At 44.8% G+C, this 7,500-nt stretch overlaps 1 protein-coding gene across 1 annotated transcript in view; it reads right to left on the minus strand.

Moving 5' to 3' along the window:
• Window positions 1-7,500, minus strand: part of lrrc75ba (leucine rich repeat containing 75Ba) — a 50,478-nt gene that overhangs the window by 36,356 nt on the left and 6,622 nt on the right. The gene's annotated exons all lie outside the window — the stretch shown is intronic.

The raw sequence follows: 7,500 nt of genomic DNA on the forward strand, positions 1-7,500 counted from the left end.
CGTGAATTTTGTGAACCGTACCACCCGTAGTATACGTGCACTACATGTTGAACCCCTGTCTGGGGTTACATAAGACTGGTAACAGCAGCACTGGCATGCAGCTTAACGGCATTGCACTGAAGCCACAGGAAGTACCCAGAGAGAGAGAGAGAGAGAGAGAGAGAGAGAGAGAGAGAGAGAGAGAGAGAGAGAGAGTGAGAGTGAGAGATTGTAATGTTCTTAATGTTCTTGAGCATAAGGTTCTGTTACCCATTATATGTAAGCTTTGGCAACATGCCAATAAAGCATATTTGAATTTGAATTTGAATTTGAGAGAGAGAGCGATAAGTGGGAAAAGAGAGACCATTTGCATGAATATACCTCACTAGCTTCTAGTATTATCTATTCAAGAGATTCATACTGGGCTCAGAACAAGCATTACTTCTGTAACAAATTGCACATTTTACGCAAGGATGCGTGGCTAACGCGAAGTGCCAGCGCCACAATGTTGCCACCCAGTTACATAACCCCAAAGGCAGACGTGGTGTCCTGCTGGCGTGCAATCTTAGCACCCGTCACGACAAACGACGAGAACATTTTTGCAGCAACGGAATCTGTTCTCTCAGTCGCAACCTTGACGGCTTTCGGGCTTCGGATGCCACTGTGCTTCATTAATATTCAAAAGGCGCGGGCTGGGGTCTCTATCCGAGGAGGCTGGCCTATTTGGAGCGGTACAGATCTTTGCACTTCGCTGTTCCAGCAGAGCGATGTTGGGGCTTTCATGTGCCTGCCTGCCTGCCTGCCTGCCTGCCTGCACGGCTGTGGGCTGTAGCTAGTGGAGCTTGGCACTTGGGACTACCCGCCCACACACACACACCACCTCCTTTTCCTCATCTTCATCCCTCCCTCCATCTACCGCATCTCCCTCCCACCCCTCCTCTTTCTCCTCTTTCTCCTCCTCTTCACCCCCCCCATCATCCTCCTCCTCATCATCCTCCTCCTCCTCCTGTCACGTCTCTGCTCTCCAGGCACGTGCACTCCAATACGGCAGGGGAGGCTGTGCCTCACCTGTCTCTTCTAGGCTCCATGAGAATGATGAGATGCAGTAAATGTGAATAATAGTAACAATAATAACTACTGTTTTCGAGCATATTTACCATAACTACCATTTGTGCAGTATTTAAACAGTTTCAATCATTTTCAATCATTTTTGTGGCCAAAACCGCACTATTTTCCCACCTCCTGCTCCGAATACACTGAATTTGGGCCAACTCCCGAGTTGGCCTCACCGCAGATTGCGCAATCCCTCAGTAACAAGCTTCAGCGCATGCGCCATTTTGCTCGTTCTGTGTATGCAATTCGTAATATTGTATTAAACGTTTTTATACACTTAATAGAAATATGTATGGTGTGCCCTCATTTTCCTGATATTTGTTTTCACTATTTTCTACGTGTGATTATCATTTATTTACTCTGCGCGCTTTGGCATAACCCCATTGAAAAATAGAGTAGTGCGGCGAGCAACACATTGGCCTCAACCTCATTCTGCCGTTGAGTCTAGCTTTGTCAGTGACGTCATAGCGCCACTATACAAGTTCAATACAGTCAGTCATTAGTGTAGGCTAGCTTGTTCATGTTGACTGCTACCATGGAAGTGGATTTCATAACGAAACTAAGATCATTCTCAAAGTTGGATTTCCAAGGGAAACAAGACGTGATAAAGAATGGACGACCGACACCAGAGCTGAGGAAATTGATTCAGGAGATTGGACAGAATATTATTTGATTATTTCACAGTGAGTGGAACAACCGAAAAGACTGACTATGTGGAATGGGAGGCAACAAGCAAAACAACGTTAGCAGTTTGCTAGCTGGGTTGGATATGTCAAACCGTGAGAATATTATTGCGAGAAGCCCTGTAATCAAGACAGCATTTCAAGGTAAGGAAATTTGATTATTACATTTGCCCGCCGTGGCGTTGACTTGGGTCTAAGTTTTATTTGATTTTGTCAAGATGAAGGAAGAGTTGTTTGAAAAATAGTTCGGTTGCATTGGTTTTACAGTAGCTATGTTTCACATATGCATTTCAGGCGTAATCTTAACCTGCAACTAGTGAGAATGTTTTGAATGACATAGCAATGGCTACATGTCTCAAAGAATAATTCATCACGAGTGATTTTGGCAACAGAACGAACTAATAGCTAGGGGTTGTGGGTTCCTGGATTTTGGTTTGGTTTGCGGCTGTGTGTTCACTTTGCCAGTCCCAGTATGCCCAAGTGATAACGCTGCTTGCTATCCTAACGAGGCAGTTTAAAATGATAGTTCTAATAATCAAACGCTGTATAATACACGCTTTGAGGTTCGGCTCGTCTGACATTCTTTGAAATGTCCATCCTCAAGATGAACGACTGTGGAATATTTCAGCGTCATTATTGTTTAGCCTATTTAGGTTGAGTTTGGGTCCGCAGTGGTATGATGTGGATGAGGGGGATAGTTGACGGTTCTCAGGAGGAGTGTCCTCAAATGACGCACCATGTCGTGCCTATTTTCTGTCTTCTCTAGTCTTTTCTACTGGAGCTGGTAGTTATCCATGGTCATGGCCATGTCTGGTTAGCTATTTCGCAGGCTACCAGAATGATCATCCCGGTGGGGTGTTGTTCTGTTGTTGAATGCATAATGTGAATTGTTGCTGTGTAAGCGGTAGCCTATTACAACGCAAGCATCGGATCTGTATTTTCGAGTGGTGGAGTGAAAGGAACGCTGATAAGCAGACCTCAAAATTCACCATAAGAGCATTTTTGTCCAAAATGCTCGTGTGGCTTGGGGTTATCAGCGTCCCCTCTTTCAAAGACCAGAAAACACTGAGAATGGCCTTGTATCTTGACGGCCTATAAAAATACAGTATAATCCTGGACACATATCGCGTCTGATCTGAATGTGGTGTCCACCTTTCTAACAGACATATTGGTGTAGGGAGGAGGAGTAGGCCTAGCAGGCCTAGTAGCGCAGCCTGTGCAGTAGGTAGCCTAGGTAGAACTAAACGTGACTCTGCTGCCAGTTATATGGTGAACTTGACTCAAACTTGTTAAATGGCACTGCCCCACCGTTGTTTACCTACGCCCCCTGCGCCAACGCCGAGTCTGGACCACTGAATCCTGTGTGTGTGTGTGTGTGTGTGTGTGTGTGTGTGTGTGTGCACGAGAATCCAGTTCGTATCACAAAAGCCATCACACCGGTTTGTTCGCTGTGGTGCTCAGCGGTCTATATGACACCATGTTTTGAATCCTGTGAGTCTTGAGCATCCGCCGTGATGCTCAGTCCACATTGCTGCTGCTGTGTGGAATGTGAGATCACTGTTTGAATCCTGTGTGTGTGTGTGTGTGTGAGCAGTGGGCTGTGAAGGAGCTTACACTCTCCACTACTCTCCCCTCACCTCCCCTCCTCTTCTCCTCTCCTCTCCTCTCCTCTCCTCTCCTCTCCTCTCCTCTCCTCTCCTCTCCTCTCCTTTCCTCTCCCCCTCTCCTCTCTTCTCTCCTTTCCTCTCCCCCTCTCCTCTCTTTTCCCATCTCCTCTCCTGTCCTCTCTTTTCCCATCTACTCTCCTCTTCTCTCTTCTCCTCTCCCTCTCCTCTCCTCTCCTTGAGCTCCTCTCCACTCCTCCTCCTTTCTCCTCTCATCTCCTCTCCTCTCTCTTCTCCTCCCCTCTCCTCTCTCCTCTTCTCTCCTCTCCTCTCCTCTTCTCTCCTCTCCTCTCCTCTCCTCTGCTCTGCTGCCCACATTGGTGCTGTGTGGTTTATGTGAGACCACTGTTTGAATCCTGTGTGTGTGTGTGTGTGAGAGAGAGAGAGAGATCTAATAGCATTTTCTCTGCGGAAATGCAGTAAGCTTATGTCAAAATATGTAGGCCTACCTTATGTTAAGAAAGCTGCTATGACATATGGAACTTGTCGGTAGGCCTATTTGGCAATTATTTATTTGAAAATCTGATATTGAAAAAGTTGCCTCACCAGCCATAAATCCCAGCGCACGTCACTGCTGCTCTCCTGCTTAGAAGCCTGGGACCTCCCATGCACCACCACTACACAGGCTCTCATCTCAACAGGGAGAGCGAAAAAGAGGAAAAAAAGAAAAAGAAAAACCAAAATGCACCACTGAGGCTATGCAGTGCACAGCTCTACGCTGAGAGAAATTGGTTCATTTACCATTCAAGTGTTATGCATCCTGCATGGGAGGACTTCAGCAGCTGAGCTGTAGCTCACAAAAGAAGTGGTGTTGAAAGGATTCTAGGTAATGCATAATTCTGGAAGGGAAATGAGGTAGGTAGGTGGTGTTGAATTTTCCGATACGAAAAAAGATATACAGGGGTTCGACAAAATAACTGAGACACCTGTCATTTTAGTGTCATTTAGTTCCTCTTGCGTCCACATTTAATCCTGTTGGACGTTATTCATCCTTCTTGGTGGGTTGCAAACATTACCTTGGATACTGTGGCTCTTGATCCATCACAAAGACTTGCTGTCTCAGTCAAAGATGCAACAGTTACACACGTACCAAGAATTTCTCCTTTTTGAACTCTGACATTGTGCATTGCAAAATATTGAGCAAAACTGTGCTCTTACCCTGCTAATTGAACCTTCACACTTCACTTTATTGGTGCAATGTGCCATTAATGAAGATTGGCCAACAGGCTGGTACTCTTGAGCCATGAAACTTCCCACACTAAAGTGACAGGTGTCTCAATAATTTTGTCCAACCCCTGTATATATACAGTATAAAATCTTACATTTGAAATGGACCATATAAGTAAGCACTCTCACACATTCCATGGACACTATTTATACAGCATTTGGCAGTATATGGTATATTGAAAGAAGATAATACTGTATATTTATGATAATATCATAATAATGTAATAATATCTTTGTTGGAGAGCAAAACTAGAGTAGCCTGTTGCATTCCAAACTTGATCATTTTTTATATATTTCTCTAACAGGCTCCCCATGCTTATTATTGTGGCAGTATATACAGGGAAGCCGACAAGGGGGGACAAATGGGTCAATTGTTCCGGGCCCATGGAGAAGTGGGGCCCAGAACTGGGTCCTCATTACATTTCATGTATTGGGTGAGGGGGCCTTTTCAGATGACTGTGCCCCGGGTCCAGCCAAAACCGTACCAACTTAATATCATCGTTTAACATATAAGCTGTAGCATATGTCTTAAAACCATATCACAGCATGATATTTCATTTTTGTAGATGGAAAGTAATGATAACGAATAGTTGTGTAGTTGCTGTGTAACTTAGCTATGGCACACTATTTGCACCTTTTCAGTGATGTGGAGTGTCTGTTGGGTGTATCATTAAATAATTCTCTGCCAGTCTCTGTCCTCTGCGAAATTTAAAACAATACTGTGTGTGTGTGTGTGTGTGTGTGTGTGTGTGTGTGTGTGTGTGTGTGTGTGTGTGTGTGTGTGTGTGTGTGTGTGTGTGTGTGTGTGTGTGTGTACAGTTGAGACCATTTGTGTGTCTTTGTGGGTGCATGTGTGGGTGTGTACATGTGGGTACAGGGATGCAGTATGACTGTGTGTAGTTTGTGTGTGTGGTGTGTCTTTCTATCTGTGTGCTTTTGTCTCGTCTCATTAACAGAGAAATATGGTGCCAGAGAGAGAGAGAGAGAGAGAGAGAGAGAGGGAAATCCTGATAGTAAAAAAGACCAGATACAAGCTGACTTTTGATTGGCTGGTATTGGCAGTAACACCAAAGTGCTGATCTTTAACTCGTCTCTCTCTCTTTCTCTCTCTCTCTCTCTCTCTCTCTCTCTCTCTCTCTCTCTCTCTCTCTCTCTCTCTCTCTCTCTCTCTCTCTCTCTCACACACACACACACACACACACAAAATGCGCTCCCGCTCCAATTTATGGCTGTGCCTTGCACTTCCGCCAACACAGTAATGGTGTCAATAACACCATTAACCGGCTCCAATCACAGGAGTCAAACAGAAATTAAAGTGCATGACAACACACATACTACACACCCACAAATACCCTACAAACACACGTGCGTGCACACACACACACACACACACACACACACACACACACACACACACACACACACACACACACACAAATAAATATGCACAGACTGAAGCAGACGCACATACAGATTATGTTTTGCAGCATTACACCAACACCTAGAGAGTTAGGAGGACCACACTATCTGAGTTAAATTCCATCCTAAAGGTGTTGAACTAACTGTGAAATTTGCTGTGCACAGCACACACACCAACATACAGTACACATAAACAAAACACACACACAACCGTAGCCTGCACATGCACCCTGACCATAGCCACTAGAAAATGCATTTCCAGTGACCTACATCCAGCTGTTCTTGCCCTTACATCTGACACGACAGCATTACCATGGCAGCAGTGGCGGACGGCGTGCATCACACAGACAGACAGGGCTGCTGACAGCTTTGGCTAGGCCCAGGGCAAAGTCACCTGAAAAGGCCTCCCAGCCCAACACATACAATGTAATGAGGACTCAATTCTGGGGCTCCTCTCTAGTTTGCCCTAGGCCCGGGAAAACTGTCCCCTTTGTGTGTGTGTGTGTGTGTGTGTGTGTGTGTGTGTGTGTGTGTGTCGTGTCAGCCAGACACCATGTCAATGTCAGACACAGGTCACGGAAGAGCTCCTCTTCAATCATCCAGCATGCTCCATTACAACCATCCCCCCCCCGACTCCCCCATCCCCTCTACCATTCCTTGATTATGTTTATGTTAATGTGTTTATGTTGTGTCTGCTCTGTCCACTGTTTGCTTGGAGGTTAGCGTGTTGAGAAACGGGGATGGAGGGAATTGAAGGAGGGTAGGTAAGGGGGGGGGTGGGGGGGTACAGGAAATGAATGCATTATACAGTATAGTGAACATATTTGTGATGCATATTATATTGTTTGTATGTTGGACATTGAGTGTTATGGTGTTTGGTAAGGACATATAATGAATGTGTCATTAGTTGGGTATGGATGTTGAGTGAACAATGTAAGTGAAGTTAAGCGATATGTGTCGTACAGTGTGTTCAGTAAGGATCTTTTCTGTTACGTACTGTATGCTGTCTTATGTTTTATATGTGGTATTCAGGGCTCTAAATTAACACCAGCCAACCAGCCAAATGCTGGTAAAATTTCAGTTTGGCTGGTAGATGAGACCAACTTACTAGCCACTTTGACCCATTAGTGAGTGTGTATTTGGCTACAAAGATTAACATCTACTTGCCATTTTGGCTGGTGACGAAAAAAGTTAATTTAGGGGACTGGTGGTATTTATATATATGTTGGGTATAGATATTGTGTATTATATATGCTATACTGTATGTGGGATGTGGATATTCATTTCTTTATTATATGTGCGATATACTGGGTATAGACATGAGCCTAATAAGGGCATATGTGCTCTATGTTCTGAGTGCTCTGTGTCCTTCGTAATGCACTGTTGCTTGTGTGAAAATAAGTATCTTTCAGAGA

Source organism: Engraulis encrasicolus, chromosome 3 (assembly GCF_034702125.1).
Source record: "Engraulis encrasicolus isolate BLACKSEA-1 chromosome 3, IST_EnEncr_1.0, whole genome shotgun sequence".
Taxonomy (NCBI): domain Eukaryota; kingdom Metazoa; phylum Chordata; class Actinopteri; order Clupeiformes; family Engraulidae; genus Engraulis; species Engraulis encrasicolus.